Source organism: Coptis chinensis, chromosome 6, assembly GCF_015680905.1.
Source record: "Coptis chinensis isolate HL-2020 chromosome 6, ASM1568090v1, whole genome shotgun sequence".
Classification (NCBI taxonomy): Eukaryota; Viridiplantae; Streptophyta; class Magnoliopsida; order Ranunculales; family Ranunculaceae; genus Coptis; species Coptis chinensis.
In genome coordinates, this window is record NC_141461.1 from 85,324,299 (window position 1) to 85,346,428 (window position 22,130).

The 22,130-nt window shown below is 35.4% G+C and overlaps 1 long non-coding RNA gene and 1 pseudogene across 12 annotated transcripts in view; both read right to left on the reverse strand.

Moving 5' to 3' along the window:
* LOC147495008 ((+)-piperitol/(+)-sesamin synthase CYP81Q2 pseudogene) overlaps positions 1–2,076 on the reverse strand; it is a 38,439-nt pseudogene extending 36,363 nt beyond the window's left edge. The window contains exon 1 of the transcript XR_015199544.1: positions 927–2,076. The product of XR_015199544.1 is annotated as a (+)-piperitol/(+)-sesamin synthase CYP81Q2 pseudogene (transcript). The remainder of the gene's footprint in view (positions 1–926) is intronic.
* Positions 2,077–6,502: 4,426 nt separating this feature from the next.
* On the reverse strand, positions 6,503–12,500 carry LOC147495009 (uncharacterized). Of its 11 annotated transcripts, XR_015200356.1 has the most exons (6): positions 11,017–12,498; positions 9,603–9,727; positions 9,371–9,487; positions 8,868–9,241; positions 8,067–8,141; positions 7,002–7,214 (listed from the first exon to the last, which is right to left on the reverse strand). It is a non-coding gene; the product is annotated as an uncharacterized LOC147495009 (long non-coding RNA). The 11 variants fall into 11 exon arrangements; XR_015200360.1 differs by lacking the exons at positions 7,002–7,214; positions 11,017–12,498 and adding exons at positions 6,503–6,518; positions 7,215–7,366 and having other exon boundaries at positions 8,868–9,487; positions 9,603–10,467; XR_015200354.1 differs by having other exon boundaries at positions 8,868–9,487; positions 9,603–9,767; positions 11,017–12,500.
* Between the last annotated feature and the right edge of the window lie 9,630 nt (positions 12,501–22,130).

Sequence of the window (22,130 nt, forward strand, 5' to 3'; positions counted from 1 at the left end):
TTGACATCCACAACTTACATAATGAACTAAGGGCTGATTTTTGGTAGAGAAGATCTTCCTACCATGGATAGAATCTCCACAAAATATCAAGACATTTGAACATGTCTAACCTTGTCAAAAGTTGTGTTTAAGTTCGATATTTATATAACGATTCACAATTTTAACACTATTTTTAATAAGCTAGACATATCCAATTGAGACGAATTTTTGTGGAGATTCAATCCATGGTAAGAAGATCTTCTCTACAAAAAAAACAACCCTTAGTTCACTGTGTAAATTGTGGATGTCAAAATAAGGTGTCAAAATAAGATGTCAACGTAGCCTGCTCCTAAAAGGACCTTAAATAAGTACTAAATCTAAAACAACTCAACTTCACCTATAAAATGATTTAAAACCTAATTTTTTGTAGATATGATCTACTGACCACAAATAATATCTCTACAAAAATTCAACTCATTTGACAATTTTTAACATTGGCAAAAGATGATTGCAAAAACTAGATATTTCTAGACCGTTAGATATTTTTTCAAAAGTGGACAACAATTTTTATCTAAGTTAGGATATCAAACGATTTGAATTTTCGTAGAGATGTTCTTTATAGTTAGTAGATCACATGCACAAAAGATTAGGTTTTAAATCATTTTGTAGGTGAAGTTGTGGGTTGTTTTTTATTTGGTTCTTAACCTAGCTAAAAATTGTTGTCATCTTTAAAAAGAAATCTAACGGTCCAGAAAATAGTATTTTTGCAATCATCGTTTGCCTAAATTAGATATTTCCAAATAAGTCAAAATTTTGTAGAGATGATGTTGATGGTGAGTAGATGATATCTACAAAAAATTAAATTTGAATTCATTTTCTAAGTGAGATTTTACTTACGTACTTATTTTAATTTAAAATAAATATGTACTAGAACTAGAAATGCTTACATACATGAGACCTTGTATGGCATAGTCAGAATAGTAATTCAGTTCCGTCTTTTGTAAAGACAACAAACCATCAGTCACAGTTGTCCTATTCTTCTCTCCATCAATTATCTTTATCCTTCTTTCCTCTAACAAACCCTGCAAAAACTCTTCTCTAGTTCTCTGTAACTTAACCAGTTTCTTATCCATTCCAAGAAAACTAAAGAACCTCCTCAAAATTGGATAAATAACACCCAAGTTCATTGTCACGTTGGGATCAAAAGTAAACTCCCTCATTATCTTTTTTCTTCAATCCCCATATTCTCACCATAACAAGGCCTTCCAACAACAATCATCATCATAATATTTATAGTCAAATCGAATAACATTGAACTTACATCAATAAATTTCCACTCATCCAGCTTTGTTTGACTAAACATTTCTTTAACAGAACACTTGATCTCTTCCCTGCAAAGGTGAGACGATAAGATAAGACGATTGGTTGAGAATATTTTAGTTGATGCTATACGACGAAGATTACGATAGTGCTTCCCATATGGAGCCCAACCTAGAGCTGTGTAGTTTTGGCCCAAGTATTGTCCAGCAACAAAATTAGGACAGTTTGCGAAATTGATATCGTTGGTTGTGAAGATTTCTTCAACGTAAGTTGGAGAGGAGACAGTGAGGACATTGCAAAAGCCGAATTTAAGGAAGATAATTGGACCATTTTTGAGTGATAGAGATTGGAGTGTTGTGTGAATAGGTTTTTTGAGAAGGTGGAGGTGGCCTAGTAAGGGAAGAGTGACTGGTCTTGGTAGGAGGTTTTGGTGAATAAGCCGTTGAAAAAGATATTTGGTGATCAAGAGAATGACGAAAATGAGTATGCAGTCGACTGAATCCATGGTGAAGAGAACGAATGTGATGGGGTTGAATGGATTTGGGAGAATGGCGTTGAAAGAAATATAGGATCGGTACTGGTGAATAGCTAAAATTAGGAAACGTACAATTTCGTTAAACTTTAAACCAAGAGTCCAACACCACCAAGCAAAATTCACATGAACCAAGAAATGCATGTGGAACTGCTCTCACTTTTAGATGACTGAATGCAGGAATAACAACCAATTGTTGAGAACATGTATGCTCATATGCACCAACTCTTATAATGGAAGTGTTCTTGGGATCAAATATTCTAAGAGCACATCAAGCAGCGTTCTCTTGAAGGTGAAATGGTCATTGAAAGGATAAAGAATTACTTGGCCTTGGAAAGACCTCTATTACGGTTAATCTTCCAAATAATACATATAAATATTATCATCTTTTACCCAGTATTTTTTTTGCACACAAGTAATGATTTTGTATTAAGAATAAAGAATGCTACAGTAAGATATGAGTTCTACATTCATTGGAATTTAAAACAAAAAGAGTGTGAAGAAATCCTAATCAGTTATATAGTATGCCTTGTATGGGCATTCTAAACAAGTATGTTACTCCATATATTATAGAACCAGGACTAATGCATGTGTGAACCTTTCTTTGCTGCATGTAAAGGTGTTATTTAGTTATATTTTGCAAATGAGATTAGGAGGAGAATGGGTTTGGAGATGGGAAAGACCGAGTTCGTTTCTGAGCGAACTGCCTACATACGTATCAAGCTCTCACTTATGTGGGGAGAGTTGAATCAGGTCTGACGTAGTTCATGTAGGAGGTATTTATAGTTGTTGAACATGAAGATCCACACAACACGTGTACTGACAAGCATAGATGTAGGGTTGTGATTGAGAAGGAGTGTGTGGATAGTGGTAGTAGGAATTCTGTAACGATGGGGAGTGGTTACATTGGTTCGTAATTTGCGGTAATGTCTTGTGTAAGCATGCCTTTAGTAATGATTGCATCTAGAAGATGGATGATGTCATGAGATGAAGCGTTCTGTGTGAGTTCGTCCGGGCGACCTGTGTTATTCTGGAGCGAACTGGTAGGACAAACATCTTAGATCGGGTGATGATGTCGTTGCTTGTAGTACGAGCTGAAATGGACCGCCTACATGAGGCGAGTTGCTTATGAAGCGAGCTCGAGGACGAGGACATGAGGTCGGTAGGATATTTTTCTTATGCTAGACGCGCGCCTGATTTTTATTAGCTGTAAATATTAGTCCCTCACACTGCAGCATCTCAGCATTTGCACTGAAGTTTCCTTCCCTCAATGTATGGGAAATCTTCTATTTTTCTAGCTTCTATAGTGATCTTTGCCATCTTGATTTCAGCTGCCAAGAAAGCTTCCCCTCTTTGACTGCTAGAACCACTACCGTGGAGTCGCATTCAATCCATAATTTTGTCCAACTGCTATTTCCTCTGCTAAGACCGTACGTAGCACTGGGCTGTATATTCAGCAACAAAATTAGTCAGCTTTACCCAGTAAACAAATGATTATATAAAAAAAAAATCCTACTGCTAGGAATTAATCTCAAAAAGTTCGGACGAGGTAATCATAAATTTATAAGGTATGCAGGTGGGCTGATTTCATATCTGGAACTTACGCCACAAACCACATACCGCACATTTTGATGTCTTGTGATATTACTACTATCCATATGGCATGAGTTATTGTGTTATGAACTTGTGGTAAAGAAAGAAAATTGCAGCCAATACAAATTTCCTTTCGACAATGTTGTCAATTATCTCCCGAAATATGAGAAATCGAAAATAATAATCAAGGAATAACAATTTTAGTTTGTTCAGAGACTCGAAATTTGGAGGTTGCTGTGGAGGCCCGTTATCATTAAACTAGTTACTTGCGTGTTTTTTTTATTTTTTATTTTTTTCGCTAATCAGTTACTTGCGTGGTAAGTCACTACATGAGTCAAATTTTATTTTGTTCTTAATATCTACACTATATGATAGCCAGGTCTTCCGGACTACCCTTCCCAATATCGAGTATATTTACTTAATTTAGAAACACCTCCCTCACTAAATTTAGAAGAAGCCCCACTTTTATTAATATAATTTGAATAAGGTTATTTTTTTATTAATAATTTAGAAACACTTCTCTAATGTCACTTAAATTAAATAATTGCCCCAATTTCCCATATTGAAATTAAAACATGTCATATTTTATTATTGATAATTTAAAAGAATATCTCTAATATCACTTAAATAACATAATTATCTCCTATTTTGTTAAAAATAAATAAATAAATGAGTCTCTCCTATATAATTACAATTACTATTTACAATTAGAATCCAAATAAACCATGCTAACTATCGATCTCGAAAGACGGATTTCAAGACTTAAAAAAACCGATACGTAACAAGATTTGCATACTTGTTACTAATTATTACTTACGAAAAAGAAAAGAGTTGCTTTCGTCACGTGAGAACCACGTGAACCGCGTAAAGGGTTATACTAGCTTAGGAATAACGCAGTGTACTAAACCGCCGTAAAAGAGAAGCAAAATCCAAGCCATGTTGTGGGTCTATAAAAATAGGAGTAGGCTCTAAGCCTGGTCCATTAACACATCAACGTTCGCCAAGGCCTCGGGATCGAAGCTCACCAAGGTTTTGCCTCTCCTTTTTAGCTCCCTAAATTTTTTGATTCTTTTTTTAAGCTTAAAATTTACAACAAAACAACACTCGAGAATTCAGAAAAAGAAGAATAACAATCATGGATCAATCAACGAGGATAGAATCTCGATTTCAATGACTCTGCTGTCCTTTTCTTTCTTCAAACCCTAATGTCATATTCAATATGTGTCTTTTTTCTATACTGTTCTAGCGACCAATGGCGCTCTCTACGCCGTTTCACACAATTCTTTACCTAGAAACCTTGAGACAACCGGATCAATCTTGGGAACTTTGTTAGACACTACAGTGCTCACTATAATCGTGGTAACATATTGTCTACTTACTTTCAAGTGCTCAACTGAATCGCTTTGTTTTAACATGTTTTTTTAGGGAACTTCAAAATTTTCTTACACAATCTCTCCATCTCGAGATTTCAAAACTATTTTGTTTTTTGGTTTTGGTTTTGAAGGGTGTGTTTGATAGTATGGGGAGAATATTAATGGCTGCTAGCTATTTCTCTCTTTGTTGTCTGCTAATTTTCATGTGGTAGTCAAATTTATTTGAATATATCCTCCACTCTCATGAAATTTTGTGGGAGAAAAATTTCAAAAGAGGGACGGGCATGGAGGAATTTCACTGGGGCATGTGAAAATTAAAGACGGGATGTACTACCACATACAAAATTGCTTACTACAAAGTGGGGATTGCTCACAAAACTTCTCCCCTGCAATCTAACATACCCAAATTCAATTGTTTTTCTTCAATAGTTTTCCTAAAAATTGATTGTTTTAACAATGATAAAATCATACGTTTTGCATTCTACTTTTCATTTTCAAAGCTAGAGTTGTTCGTTTAAACATATTAACATATATTTCATAATTTTTTAAAGGATGGGGCATGGGGAAGTGTATCCCATGGTTTTAAAACTGTTAATTATTATTATTGCTGAATGCAGGGTGTGATTACTAGCATAGGAGAATATTAGCGATTACGTCTCACTTTTGTATTTGAGATATTTCATTTGATAGGAAGTATTTTGCATATATATTCTCCACCCTCTACAAATTTTGCAGAAAATTTAATAGAGGGAGGGGCATGGAGAAATTTCACGTGGAAAATGAAGTGAAGAGGGAACTTACTCCCTTATGAAAATTTTATAACTCCAAAGTGGGACTTACTCACAAAAAATTTCCCTAGCAACATAACACCCAAAATCTTATAACTGAGTTCTGTTTGTTTCTTTAAAATTCTTTCCGTACTCCTCTAGTTACTATATGTTCTGCTTATTCTATATTTTTCCACTCTTCTAGTTAGCAACATACTGTACAAAATGGACTTGAAGCAACTTTCATTTCACAGTCTTTGTCCTATCACATTCTGATGTCATCCACTTTTATTGAGTTTATATTTGTACTATGGAACTACGAAGGCAAGGAGCACAATCGGAAGTTTTAAGGGGTCAGGCCGAGTAAGCTCCTTAAAGAAGTATCTCCTAAGCATTTCTCACTTGATTATTTGTAGAACCAAATTCAGCCACTAGAAATAATTAAGTGTAAAAACAGAATGTGAAATCTAAAATTTAAGACTAAATTGCATGTACAAATCATCATTCCACCATTTGAGGCATGTTATGACCAAGATAGCTGACTCAATTCCACTCGACCTAAGCTTCCTCTCCATCTTTACATCAAACCAATTGCTCCTCTATCTCTTCTTGAAATCTAGTCACCAGTGTAAAGGTGTAAAGGTGCATTTTAGTTCACCTTTACATACAAGGTTAGGAGGAGAAGGGAATTGAATATAAATAAGACCGAGTTCGTCGTTTGAGCGAACTGCCTACATATGCGTAGTTCATATGGAAGGTATTTATAGTTGTTGGCGATGGATATCTATCCAACATGTGTGCTGACAAACACAAACACAAACACAAACACAAATGTGTGCTGAAACACTTATCCTGTCGTTATCTTTAAATTGATTAATACGACAAACAGAAAAACAGAATTGGGCCGGGCTACATTCCTTCTTCTTCAAGCACTGTTCTAAATCTTCCCCCACCCTACAAGTGATTTTATTATAAGTCCATTCAGCGTGCCCCAAAAGAACGTTAGTCACGTTAACCGTCTACAAACCTACAATGAAGGTTTAAAAATGAAAAATAAAAAGGAACAAAGAAAGCATGTTGAAAAATGGAAAAATCCTCATAGCAACACATAGGAAATCGGATCAAGTAACCACGTAAAACTCAGATTCACCAATTTCTAAGTGTTCTGTTTTAAAACAGACCCAAGATGTTTATCTCTATTAGTAACATCTCCTATAATCAATCAGGCCTCTTAAATTCATCCGGGCATTTTTCTTACATATAATAATACCCTTGGATAAATAATTAAATCAAATACCTAGATATTTATTAATAAGGACCACTTGGTATTTACTAAGCAACATCAAGAAGCATTTAATATACCTCAACTAGCATCATGCACATGCGATGCATGTATTAATAATACAGATTTGTAGAGCAAGGAGCCTAATCACATTGTTTTGTAAAAGTTCGGTAAACTATACTTTCATTAAGACAAAAAAATTACAAAGTTGATTTCACATGTACAAAAAATTACAAAGTTGATTTCACATGTACAAAAACGCAAAAAATAAACGTAAGTATAGAAACATCACAGACAGATACATTAGCTGCACGCTACTGCCCCAATCTTCTTTACTACTTGACAAACTTCGGGTAGTGATTAGCAACCTGAAATAGCACCACATATCATTTTCGGAACAAACACACAATTGCATTACAAAATAGTAGTTTTGAGAGGATCCTAGCTTAACATAACTGCAGTTGAATGCAGTTTGCCTTCATTCCGACAGTAATATTGAACTTTTAGGTACCAAGTTTCCCTGCACATTATATATCCAACTGCCTTAAAAAAAATGGTGAAATGCTTTCATCAAAAAAATTTGATGAACTGATTTCATATGTAGAACCACATATGTCCAACTGAAATGGAAGTATGTTGTAAATTATACATAAAACACCTGTTTCATTATATAGTGGAGGTTCTGACAATACTGTTCGAAATATGTTGTACTTTATTGACACAAAGTTAATAGTGGAATTTCTGACAATACTAATTTCAAACTAAATTCTAATAGTGTACTTTAAAGACTCTTGTTTATGTTATAAACTCACTTCGATTTGTATCCTCCCTGAACATGGGCCAGGAGACCACTCACAGGTAATAAGATAGCATCAGAGACAGGTATGGATTCCATTTCAAATGACCAAGCAACGAATGTGTACAATTTAGGGAATGTCAGTTGAGGGATTCAGTTGCAGTTGGCATCATAAAACTGAGACAACAATACTTGTAGTATATTCATTTATGGAGCTAAAACTGAGACAACAATACAGACGCTGAGATTAAATAGACAACAATAGAACAAAAAAGATAACACTGTTAAAATTCTTGATGGTTTAACACTATTTTCTCCCAAAAAACGCAAGAAGGAAAAGTCGGAAAAATGACGAAGGTAGGGGATAGCAATTAAATACACGGTCCTAGAAAAATCACCGAATGTTAAGATTCTAGAAAATTACCTTAGCTCAATCTTCGATGGTATCAGTTTCTTCTCAACCTCCTCTTGAAAGTCCCAGAATTGTCATATCTACTTCCTGGATAAGTGAATATATAGCATAAAGAGATTAGTCTCACGGAACAACTTGCTAAGCATTATATATAAATAGGCATTATATGTAAAACAAAATGTTCCTACTTGAGTGATTAGGTTCTGACATTGGTAATTCATGACAATTCTTAAACATTCCAATGTAAAAAAAAAACTCAACTATCATTTTCATTTCTATGATGTATGTAATGGTCTAAGTATACAGATAAGGCTTACCTGTATGACAATAGAACCAATAAATAATGTTCCTTGAACAATAGCATGTAAAAAATTGCACGAATTAATTACATGTCATCTATGGGCAGACATGAAAGTATATAGTTGTATTTGGATTCCACTAAACAAACAAATCCCACATAACCAGTTCCTTCTTAGCCCATCCTTCAACACTTCAAAATTTATTCAAGTCCAGTTCTCACCGAAATTGCATACACCGAGAGAGGGAGACCAAAGAAGAAGAACTTGCGCACATCAAAGAGGAAATAATCGAGATATTTATCCTTAGACGAAGAGCTTGAGAAGAGAGAATGGGAGAGACGAAGTGAGAGGCCGAGAGCAGAGAGAGAATATTCAAGAGTTTTGGGGAAAATACCCTTACACAGCCAAAAAGACCAAAATGTCCCCCAAACAGAAAGTGAAAAGACAAAATACCACTGTGACGTACGTTAAAACACTGTTCATTAGACCCCAGATTTTTCTAATATAGTAATACCTCAATTAGTTAGTCAATGAGGATAGCCTTCATATTAGATTTGCATTTATATCAAATTCCCAATCCAATGGGCTGGACACAGCCAGAAATCTGCAAAACATCAGGTTGAACAGGGTAGCAATTTCAACCATATCTGCAGTTTCATAATAAGAATTTAACTAATTACTATTGTTTACCAATCTGCATATCAAACAATGCAATAACAAAATTACTGTAAGCACGTATGATTAATTCCCAACCATAATGTTTCCTATGTCAATAGAAGTTCGATCACCAATCAGTTGCTGCCATTCATAAGATTTAGAAGTCCTGACTTTAGGGATATACAATGTGGAGATCGTGTTTCTTTGTATTTTAGTAGGCCTGCACTATATCTGGCAAACAAAATTAGAAGGGCTAAAAACCATACTGCAACAAAGCAGGAAAAGGATTCAAAAATGTGAGCTCGATATAGTTGTGTGTTTCCGACCAAGAAAGCAACATACTAATGAGTTTCTGGTTACCTCATTTTTCCTATGGTAGGAGTACATCTCTTCAATACATTCAACAACTGCAAGTGGAAAGATGCAACAGTCGACATCTATGACGGGCTTTGCCGATAGATCCTCCGTATTGACCTCCTGCGAGAAATACAACATTACAACAAGGTGTGAAATCTTCAGTCACAAAAATTGTGCTTAATTAATCAGTGACAGAAGTTTATGCATACCATCTAATCCATTTCAAACATATTACCTATATCATGACTCTTGAGGACCGCATGGGAGCTTGAACACAATCAAGTAGCAATGGAACAAGTGAGGAGTTTAGCCAAGATCTGACACAAGAACATTGCATGCAAGGGTCTGGTACAGAGATGTCTGCAACACAAACAGCTAAATATGTAGTATAGCCTGCTGCCTGCAGCAAAATACCGTAAAAGGAAAATCCACCACAAGACAACACTTGATGAAGTAGAACAAACAAGGTCATAATAACTAAGACTACGATGGATAGTACCAAAGATATTGACTCGCCTAACTTAACATATGTAAACACAAAAGAGCGTGTAGTAACTCCATGTTACAATTGAAGAGTAGGAAAATCATTGTAAAAACAAAGGAAAATCAGAATAACGATACGTTTCAAGAATATGATGTGTAAAGAAATTGGGAGAGTTAGAAAGCAGGGAAGAATTTAAAAAGTCTCACTTTGTACATCTCTGTTTATAATTTACTTGCCCACGAAACTTTTCCATGCCCATTCCTCTTTTAAATTTCCCAAAAAATTTGTATAGGGTGGAGAAATATATTTGCAAAATGCTTCCAACCACATGAAATTTCTCAAATACAAGGTGAGACGTAGTCGTTACTCTTCTGCCATAATATCTACTACACCCTTCATTTTTTTTTTTTTTTTTAAAAAAATTGAAAATTGAAAATTCCCCATAAATCGTGAAATATATAAAAATATGTTAAAACAAACAACACTAACTTTTGAAAACTAGAAAATTCAGAATGTAAAACGTTTAGTGTTAGATAACTATATACACTACCATTGCAGCCTAGAATCTATGATGTTATAGAGGTCTTTAGGAAAATAATTCAAAAAGAGGCAAATTAATCACCCGTAAGCATACTTCTGAGTCTGAGCAACTTCTGTGGTAACAGCCAATAGGAGCAGCGTCGTGTTAAATAAGCACAGTTCAATAAAGAGCAATAAACCCAGAATATATGTATTCTAGAAACATGTAATGAGGTTTAAATATATGTATTCTAAAAACATGTAATGAGGCTTAAATATATGGAAAGATTTCAACCTCATTACATAAGATAGTATAAAATCAAAAACATGTTTGACATTTGTTATGGTATGGCCGCAACTAGATATGATAGGTTAACAATTGGGTTTCAAGAAAGACAACTAATAGAATAAGATTTTGTGCAATCCAATAAGAAAGACAACTACTAAATTTCCAAGGCACCTATCACAAAAATCTTGTTTTTCAAAAACATGTAATGGTCAAATAAGCTTCTCAAAGAAGTATCTCCTCAGCATTTCTCACACTTGATTGTTTCTAGAATCACATTCAGCTGTACCAACAAACTTATAAACAAGTGTAGAAAACAGAATGTAATTTATAATTGAAAACCGCATTGCATGTACATACCACCGTTTGAGGCATGTTACGACCAAGACCACTAACTCCAAATCTGATAGACCTAAGCTTCCTCTCCAGCTTTACATCAAATCCAATCATACAAACCAATTGCTCCTCTATCTCTCCTTGAATTTCAAGGAGCAATTCCACATAATAGTAGAGACACCTTCCATGAACTAGGAAAGACAGTTTCAACTTTTCAAATGCCAAGTAATATTTCTCCACACCCCTTTCGCTTTCGCACGACTTCTTCTCCCATTACTTTTTTCTACATCAAAATTAGACGTACTATGGGCATTCGCTATTCACCTAAGGGCACCGTTTGGAATAAAAGGAAAGTTCTATTTTAAAACATAGGAAACATTAGCCAAAAACCATGCGGATGATTGAAAGAATTGAGGACTACTACTAGAATTTCTTGAAAGAAAATGATTTACATAGAAAGTATGTTATTTTCTTTTAATTCTGAAAACAAATTTGAATCAACATTTGCAATTAGTTTTCATGTCTTCAGAAAATGTTGGGATCAATGAGAAGTTTAACAAGAAATACTATAGACCCTATCATGAACACGGAAAGTCTACTTTGACACATTTCACTCTCCAAATAAAATTTCTTCAGTCAAAAGAACCATTTGCATAGAGGGAACCCTAATGGCAAGCTAAAGTGTGCAAAAATCATGTAGTGTACAAAATAATGGAGTGCTCAAATGAATGAGAAAACTTCAATGAGCAATTCCAACCTGATAGTGGAGAAACCTTCCATGAACTAGGAAAGTCTGTTTCGACTTTTCACTTGCCAAGTAATATTTCTCCACACCCTTTTCGCATAAATTCAATCCCACGAAATTTGTTTAAACCAATCATAATAATTCACCTAAAGACACCGTTTGAAATAAGAGGAAAGTTCTATTTTAAAACATAGGACATACGAACCAAAAAACCATGAGTATAATCGTAACAGTTGAGGACTACTACGTGAATTTATGGAAAACCATGAAAAATGGAACACTTTAAAAACATAAGAGATAGTGTTTCTTTTGGGAGACGCCTAGCAGATAAAATATTAAATCTTTTGAGCATATATGTTTTATCCGTAAACAGTGATTTCATTTCATTGTTTCGAAAAACAAAATTAGAGCAAAACACGTATTCGGCAAGAAAAGCACTGGTACCTGAGGTCTTTAGGGGCTTGTCCTAGTTTTAAATTCTCATCTACACTCCTCTAATCGCATAACTAAAAATCATAACAGAAAAACCAGTCAATGAAACACAATTAATAAGAAACCCTATATAGGAAACCCTGGAACAGTTCTCCAGACCCCTTGGTTGATTATTGTCTGGTTCTTCTGAATTCTGATCAGTTAGAAAAAATATGAAAACGAGGGAATCACAACGAGAAAAAGCTTCTCGGGAGCGTTCATGTGTTTATGGACTGGGCTTGAAACTTTTTTTTTTTTTTTTTTTATAGACCCAACAAAGTCTCACGCCGTTTAACATGGGAGAAGGACTACCTACAGACCCCAATTTTTCTTTTCTCAAAGCAGACCCCAAACTTAAAATTGTCTTCAGCCACACCCACCTAGGCCTTGTCAACCCGAAGTCCAAAATTGTCTTAAAATTGTCTCTTTTCATTTTTTTCCTCCTCTAAAAACAAAAAACCAACTGTGTCACTTCTCTCCGTTTCAGGTAATAAGAACACCACCTCATTCTTCAAGTTTTTTTTTTTTATAGCCCTGGTCACACAATTGTCAAGAACACCACAACAATTTTTTTTTTTTTTTTTTTTCACAATAATTAATATTTTTTTATTATCCTAGTTTTTTTAAGTGTTTAAAGTAGGTTATGTAAAAGTTTTATACTTTTATGTTCTTACATTTAATAAATGTTATGTTTTTCTTGATTATAATAAAGAATATGATAATTTGCGGTTTAGAACAATCACCTACCACTGGTTATTTTGCTCTCTTTTGTTTGCTTCATAGATTCATTTATGTATGATTTTTCCTTAAGGAATCAAATACAGTGACAATGCAAGTGACATATTTTTTTTACTGCATTTTAGCTTTGTTGATATTATTGTTGTTCATAACCTCCAATCCTGACTCTAAATATGTAAACTCGTATAACAATGCATTCATTGTATTTTAGCTTTGTTAATATTATAGTTTAGCTGGGTTTCTATATGCAGCATGTCTACATTGCTCATCGGTTTTTCATGGCACAGTCAAAAGCTTGCATTTTCTGTCTTGCATCATAAAGTTTGGGTTGTAATTGAAATTTGACTATTGTTAGCTATTGATGTATTATAGGGATAGTCATGCCACCCCGAAAAAAAAGAGTGAAAGTTGGCTCTAGACAGCCTTCAGTTAGGGTGCCCCAAATGGCATCTCTTCGAATACGAAAAAATAGAAAAACAATGGTTGTAGAAGACCATATTGAACGTGGTGGATGTGTTGTGGCTTCCTCGGATCGTGTTAATAGATACATAAATTGGTTCAACAATATTAGCCATCCTCGTATGCGGAATCCGAATCACTTTTCACAAGTTCATAGACTTCCACCTGTAAATTGGGTAAGATGTATATATATTTTTATTTATACTCGTATACGATTTCATTATGTATGGAAAATATAATATATCTAATGTTAGTCATATTTGTGATATGCATTTAACTCTCAAATTAATTTATAGGAACTTATTGTAGCAGAAGTGACAAGGTTACTTAAAGAATCATTGGACACAGGAGGAACCCAAGATGTTCATGGGATGTGAGCACATGAGAAGATGATATACAACTTTCTCCAATTCAAACAAATTATTCAAGAAAGTTCACAAAGTGGAGGTGGTGGTGAAAATATTGGGGGTGGTCAAAATAATGGTGGAGATAGTGGTGAAAATAGTGGAGATAACATGGACATTGACACGACAAAGTTGACAAAATGACAACTTGCAATGAGGCAGAAGAGAAAAAAATGACGGTGTTAATGTTGGTGTTATAAAAAATGCTTGTCAAAGGAGATATGGATGATTTTGTTATTAGTTTTAATATGTAGCCATCTGATGCAGACTTCTTGTTGACCATATTCTATATTTTTGTCTCTCACAAAGGTGTAATGTTATTAGTTTTAATATAAAGGATTAGGTCATTCTTCTAAATGATGTCGTGTCTATCTCAACTCTCAACAGAGTAAGAGAGAAAATCGGCTAATAATTATACTTGAAGACTGTTACTTGAGTTGTTTTCTCTAGTATTGCTGGTTGTGAAGGTACGAGTGTACACCTAGGTGTACTATTTGAACTTTATTTGGACTCAGTTGGTAACAATGTTAGCTTTCAGTCTCTGTTAGCAAGTGTATTTTATAGCATTAAAATTCACAATACATTATCTATAATTATAAAGCCAAACTTGCAATGGATTGGGTCAGATTTTGGTTATCAACATCTGTGCTCCCTTAAGAAAAATAAAGCTAGTCACAAAATGAAGTCCAAGCAATTTTGGTAAGTAAACTGAAAAGATAAGGATTTTTTATAGTCCAGTTCAACCAACTAAAGCAGAAAAGACTAGCCTGATTAGAACGTCGTTTCTCTTTTAAGTTAGTTCCGTTAAACCGATCTTAATGCAGGACCAGCAAAATTTAATCTAAGTGTAAGACAGTCCAGTTCAACCAACTAAAGCAGCAAAGGCTGGCCTGGTTAGAATGTCTTTTCACTTTAAGTTAGTTAAGTTAAACCGATCTTAATGTAAGACTAGCAAAAATCTAATCTAAGTGTAAGACAGTCCAGTCCAGTCCAACCAACTAAAGCAGAAAATGCTAGCCTGGTTAAAACGTCTTTTCTCTTTAAGTTAGTTCAGTTAAACCGATCTTAATCTAGGACCAGCAAAATCTAATCTAAGTGTAAGACAGTCAAGTCCAACCAACAAAGGCATAGTTTAACTTGAACATCTTTGTTTTTATAAGTTAGTTCAATTAAACCATTTCTAATGCAAGACCGGTACATCTCATCTATGTATAAGACGGTCCATTCCAACCAACAAAAAGGGATATAAAATATCCCAATTTGAACATCTACTCTTTTTAAGTTAGTTTGTTACATTAAAATTTAAAATTTGAAATTTTGACAAAATATTTCGGTCCAACTTACTGAAGGTCATAATGTTAGCTCTATTAGGCCGGCATGGACGTCAAATATTAGCCCAAAAATATCGTTTTAATACAGGATCAACACAATCTCCTCTCTTTATAAGATAGTCCAGTCCAACTATCCAATGCAGACAAAGTTAGTCTAATATGAATATCTTTTTGTTTTAGGTTAGTTCCGCTAAACTTTTCTTAATGCAGGACCAACACAATCTCCTCTCTTTATAAGACGGTCCAGTCCAACTATCAAATGCAGACAAAGTTAGTCTAATATGAATGTTTTTTCGTTTTAGGTTAGTTCCCCTAAATCGTTCTTAATGCATGACCAACATAACCTCTCTTTATAAGACGGTTCAGTCCAACCATCCAATGCAGACAAAGTTAGCCTCACCTGAACGTCTTTTCTTTTAAGGTTGGTTCCAATAAACCGTTCTTAATGCAGGACCAACACAATCTCCTCTCTTTATAAGACAGTCCAGGCCAACTACCCATCCAATGCATACAAAGTTAGTCTAATATGAATGTCTTTTCGTTTTAGGTTAGTTCCTCTAAACCGTTTTTAATGCAGAACCAACACAATCTCCTCTCTTTATAAGACGGTCCAGTCCAACCATCCAATGTAGACAAAGTTAGCCTCATCTGAACGTATTTTCTTTTAAGATTGGTTCTAATAAACCGTTCTTAATGCAGAACCAACACAATCTCCTCTCTTTATTGATTGAAACTTCTCTTTATTGATTGGTCGCCATCTTGGTCACATGATTGAAACTTCTCTTCATTAAATAGTTACTTTTCCACATTAAAATATCATATGCCCATTCCATTTTACTCAATGTCATTAAAAAAAAGGGATAAAAACAAAAAGAGAGGTTTTAGAGTTGCAAATATAAATAGAACAAAAGAATTTGAAAAAAAATGAATATGTATAGAGAAAGAAGAGATGTGTGGGTTAAGTTTATTTGGAGAAGGATGAGAAAAAAAAATGTGTGGGTTTAAAAAAGGTTTCTTGAAAGTAAAAAGACCAAAAAACAAAACATGAGTAAAAAGACAAAAATTGAAATTTGAGTGTTTTCACTTTTAAGTGGGGTCTGTCCTAAGAGATTATTTGGAGACATAGTCGGTATTTTAATTTTATTAAATGGGGTCTACCTCAGAGAGATTCGAGTCTGTGTATAGCAATCCCCTTTAATAGCCTGCGTTATTCCTAAGCAACTAACTTTTTACGCGGTTCACGTGATTCTCACGTGGTGACAGTAATTACCAAAAACTTCTTGCTTACATACCACGCAAGTCAGCAAGTGACGCAACTCTCAGTTCGTAAACCTTATAAAATATATATATAGAAGTGCTCCACTAGTCCAATGAACATAATGACCCCTTGTCTCCCCTCCTCTTTATTCTCTGCATGGAGGTTCTGACTCGCCTATTAAATGTCAAACAAGAACAAGGTAAGTTGCATGGCATCCATGCAACTCGTCATAGCCCTGAAATATCTCACCTTCTGTTTGCAGATGACAGTTTCCTGTTCTGTCGGGCTACAAATCAAGAGGCAACCGAGTTAATGGACACCTTGGAGGAGTTTTCTAAAATCACGGGGCAAACAATAAATTTTGAAAAATCGGGTGTCCATTTCAGTGCCAATCTCAACCATGCCCACAAAGATTCGATCCGTCCGTATTCTTGGAATGAACATCATCTCCTCTTATGATAAGTATCTTGGTTGCCCTCTTTTTTTGGGGAAGACAAAAATACAAATGTTTGATTCCCTTATTCCAACGGTTGAATCAAGGATTGATGGATGGAAAAGTAAACTCCTTTCTCAAGCAGGCAAAACTGTTTTAATTAAATCTGTCACTTCAGCCATTCTTACGTATCAAATGGCATGCTTCTTAATCCCAAAAACCATTACAAAAAAATGTGATTCTCTGCAAAGAGACTTCTGGTGGGGGAAAGGGAAAAATGAGGATACAAACAATCAAAACCATGGCCTTTATCTTAAAAGCTGGAAATTTATTTGCAAAGCTAAATGTAACGGGGGATTAGGCATTAGGAAATTCGAGAATGCAAACTTGGCTATGATCTCAAAATTAGCTTGGCGTCTTATAAAAGAGCCCAACTCCCTCTGGGCTACGGTTCTAAAAGCAAAGTATTTTCCTAATATCGATGCTTTGCACTCTAACTCAAAGCAAGGATCTTCCTGGCTATGGAAAAGTGTCACAACTGGTCTAAAACTTGTTAAAAAAAACTCCATTTGGAGAATTGGTAATGGCTCCAATATCTCAATCTAGGACGACAACTGGATACCAAGTCTGCCTCCCACCAGAAAGGCAAATGCTACTAACATCCACCTCCCAACCTCTTGCATTCAAGACCTCATTCATCCATCCCACACAACTTGGAATGTCCCCCTCATTCACACTCTTTTTGATGCGCGCACTACTCGCCAAATCACTACCATTCACCCAAGTCAAAATGACTTAACTGATCAGATACAATGGACTCTCACCAAAAAGGGAGTCTTTACAACCCGCTCTATTTATAAAAAACTCTTTGATTATGATCCTCCCCCTCCATGCTCACAACCCCATTTGGCCTAAGATTTGGCACATGAAAAGCTCACCACGAGCTCTCAACTTCACATGGAAATGCTATCACGATTTCGCACCGACAAGAGCAAAAATCGGCACTCACATAAACATCCTGACCACAACGTGTCCCATCTGTAACTACCACAACAAGACTCTCCATCATATGCTCTTTGAATGCCCTTTCACAAGAGCATGTTGTTATGCCTCTAAGTGGAGTTTCCAACTTGATCAAGTGTGTCATCTGAGTCCTCAAACTTGGATAAAGATGTGGGTCCCCCCCCCCCCCAAATTGGGGCTTCTTCCTTGATGAGTGGAGTACCTTCTGTGTCGATATCACATGGCTTATATGGAAAGAAAGATGCAAATCTGCTTTTGAAAAAAAAAATCACACATCACCCGCATTATGCAGATTGCTAAATCAAGTCAAACATCTAAAAATCTAACTACCCATCATACAACTTCCCTTCCTGTCCAATCACAACCACTTAAACAACATACTACCAGCACATTATGGCAACCACCAAAACCACCCTTCCTTAAACTGAATATAGATGCTTCTTTCATCATTCAAACACTCGCATTCGGTATTGGCTTTATTCTGCGCAACTCTAACAGAAACGTCTTAGCAGCAGGTACATGGATTGTAAGACCTTATTAAAGCAAAGTAAAATTTATCAAACTTGCTACTTCACACAGAAGGCCGGCCCAGGCTGACCTGAGCATTAAGATATATGGTGTTTATCGGTAATGCATTTCCAACCCCTGTAACCACACAAACCAAGCATATAATGCACTCGCTCAAGATGCCTACAAAGGTTCCAACCCCCTGTAACCATACAACTCAAGCATATGAAGCACTCGCTTAAGATGACTACAATGGTTAATAGAAAGAACAATGAATATATATATTAAGAATACAATACTAAAGAAGAATCTGTTTTCATCAAATAAAGTGATGGAGAGAGAATAGAATATTACAGCATTTGATGTTGTCGCAAAAGAATGCAAATAAAAAGGTAACACCGAATGCAAATGAAATAAGTATTCTTTTCTGTTAGCTATTTTGCGAGAAGAGTGTCTTAATTGCTCTTCAAGTATTGTTTACTATAACATCATCAGTTGCTAAGAACAGGGCTCAGTAATATTTTCACATTATAAAAACTGCAATGAAGTATCATAGCCAACATACTGCAATCAGTTATCTACTGATATATAACAGTTATAGAGGCAAGTTTTAAATAAAATGATCGTGGCCCAAAGTAACCTTATTAATGGAGGAATAAGGAATGGACCAAGGCATCAATCAGCACATGGGTCCTCAAGAACTTAGCCTTTAGGAAAAGAACATAAATGTCTTTGATCATTGGAGTAACAACCTTGTTTTATAATGCTCTTGGACAAACTTTGAACTTCAAAAACTACTATTGCAAAAAAATTAACTATCCATAACATGATTTAGTATTGAAGCTTGCGCATCAAACATTAATAACATAATTTAGTATTGAAGCTTACGCATCAAACAATATATTGATGAAGATTTGCCCAAACATGAATATATAGATTAAGAGCAATGAAGCGAGCTAGTCTTTGAGAGACATAATTATATCTCACAAACCATGCAACATGCTGGAAGCATATGCAGGAATTGTATGGGGAACATTGCACACTGCATCGCAATCCCCATCCCCATAGGGGAAAAGGGAAGAAACTCTAAAATAACATACGCCATTTTTGGTACATCACTGCATCCCAACAACAAACCGATCCCACTTAGCATCATCCCCTTTGTAATTCCAGAAATTAAACCAAAAAAACCTCTAATTGTATTAAGTTTGAAATTGGAAATTGCATACCCAATCAATCATCAAATTATGGGAACTTCAATTCGTTTTGGCAGTGGCGCCAGTTCATCCTTGCATGATAAATTTTAGGTTTATTTACTAACTACATGGATGAAAGATTAAAAAACATCAGTTATAGAAATACTGATTGTCAAAAAAAATTAAGGAATACCTATTTGTGAAAGTGAAATAAAAGCCAACAAAATATTTGTTTTCTGCAACGAAGAGAGGGGTTGGGTGGGAAATCAATTGACTCATACTCTTCATTTTGTTGAGGTTGAGAATTCGTGGGTTTTGGCCTTTGGATATTTTTTTTTTTTTGTTAATAGTAGTTGAATGTGTTTTGAGGTTTTTAGGATTCCTAATTGAAGTCGAAGGTTTTTTTTTTAGATTCAAATTTTGTGTTTGAATGATTCGTAGTTATCGCGAATTGGTTTAAAGATTGGGGGCGTGTAATTGTTTTGTTCTTATTATATGTATCTCAAGAATATCTATCCAATCTCTAATAAAACCAACGTTTGATGTATTTTGTAGTAGGGACCGACTCGCAAATAATCAAAATATTGGTTTGCCAATTAATTAACTTTGTGTACCTACTTAAAAATTGTGCTGATGTGGCCTCCTAAAATCGCAGATGAGCATTTTCGCCCACTGTGCAATTGTTTTGTTCTTATTATATGTATCTCGAGAATATCTATCCAATCTCTAATAAATCTAACGTCTGATGTATTTTGTAGTAGGGACCGACTCACAAATAATCAAAATATTGGCTTGCCAATTAATTAACTTTGTGTACCTACTTAAAAATTGTGCTGATGTGGCCTCTTGAAATCGCAGATGAGCATTTTCGCCCACTATGCAATAATGGTTTTAGATATGCCATTCACAGAGACCCCAAACTATGGGAGGAGCCCAATAGTTTCAAGCCCGAGAGGTTTGAAGGAATTCAAGGAGAAAGAGTGGGATTTAAATTCTTTCCATTTGGATTGGGTAGGAGAGGGTGTATTGAAACTGGATTGGGTGTGAAATCAGTATCTTTGGTTGTGGGTACTCTAGTCCAGTGCTTTGAATGGAAAAGGCTTGGGCCAGAGCTGGTTGACCTGATTGAAGGGTCCAGTACTACTATGCCAAGAGCTAAGCCCTTGCAGACCAGTTATAGGCCACGCCAAGAATCGATGCAAATTCTCTCTCAACTCTGAGTGTCCATACTTTACTTGAGCATTTGCTCAGTTGTTCCGATGTGAAAATATCACAGCTCAATAATAAAGATTGTAAATCAAATTATAAATGCAGCAAACTGAAATCATCATCTCATAGTTCAATAAAAAAAGATTTAGAATCGTTACCTTAAACAGAATCCCCAAGTCGATTTCGTCGCATTACTCTTTCCAACCTTTGTTCCTCCTGACTTGCTCTTGGAAGAACCAACTTAATATCCTTAGTATCCCAGCTTCTAATTTGAAGTCTTTGAGCAAAAAGGATGGTATCTCTTCCCATGTCAACTAACATTTATCTACGAACTTCATGAACCACCAAATTTTAGTTTAGATTTTTTATATATACCAAGCATGTTTTAATCTTATTATCCGCCTCTGTAGTTCAAATATCCCAACTGGAGATGTCAATTCTCTAATAAAATTGGCCGAGCAACATTCATATAAGCATATAAATTGAACAAGGAACTATACATTGACAAATTAGAAAATTGGTGATTAAACGTAATGGAACAAGGAGTACAGACCCTGGAATAAAATTAGTGCGACCAGACCCAGCTTTCATATGTTACCTGACCCCTTCTTCCCATTTTCACTCCTAAAAAAGAAAATTAAGAATCATCTGTTGGGAGATTTCACTAGGAAGTCACACTTCAACCTAGTTATTTTCAATCCCAAATGACTTCAACTTGGAGATCACACCAAGGAAATCACTTACCCAAGACTTTGGTAGTTATCACAACAAACTCAACAAAGCAAAACCACTAATTTATCATCACACATAACAAGCAAACAATAAATAAAGAAGTAAATAAAAAGAGACACAAAGATTTAAGGTGGTTCGGTAAATGTTACCTACGTCAACACAAGAGCCGAGTTTCCTTTATAGTAAAGATTGGAGAGTTTACAAGAGGTATCTATAATCAAGAACAAGAGGCCTCACTCAAACCCTAGCTCAATAGAGCTCCCACAATTCCCATAAAATGAATCTCTCAAAGTTGTCTCAAAACCCTAATCTATTTCCTTTATATAGGTACAGATAGAAAAATGTGAGAAAATGGGCTTTGGGCCGAAATTGTCAAAATTCCGGAAGAAGGGAGTGCGTGGCGCGCCTTGGGCAAAGCAGGGGAGAGCGCGGGGCGCGCCCTCTTTGTGTCCAACCTCCAGTAGCTTCAGCGCGTGGCGTGCCTTAGTTTGGCTGTAGTAGAGTGTGTGGTGCGCCCTCTTCTCCAAACTGAAAAGAAGATGAAGGCAACATGATCGGACACCGGAACAAAGCTCGACGGTTCCACAAACCCAACAATTTCCCACTTGGAACCTTCGAGATTCTACATGCAC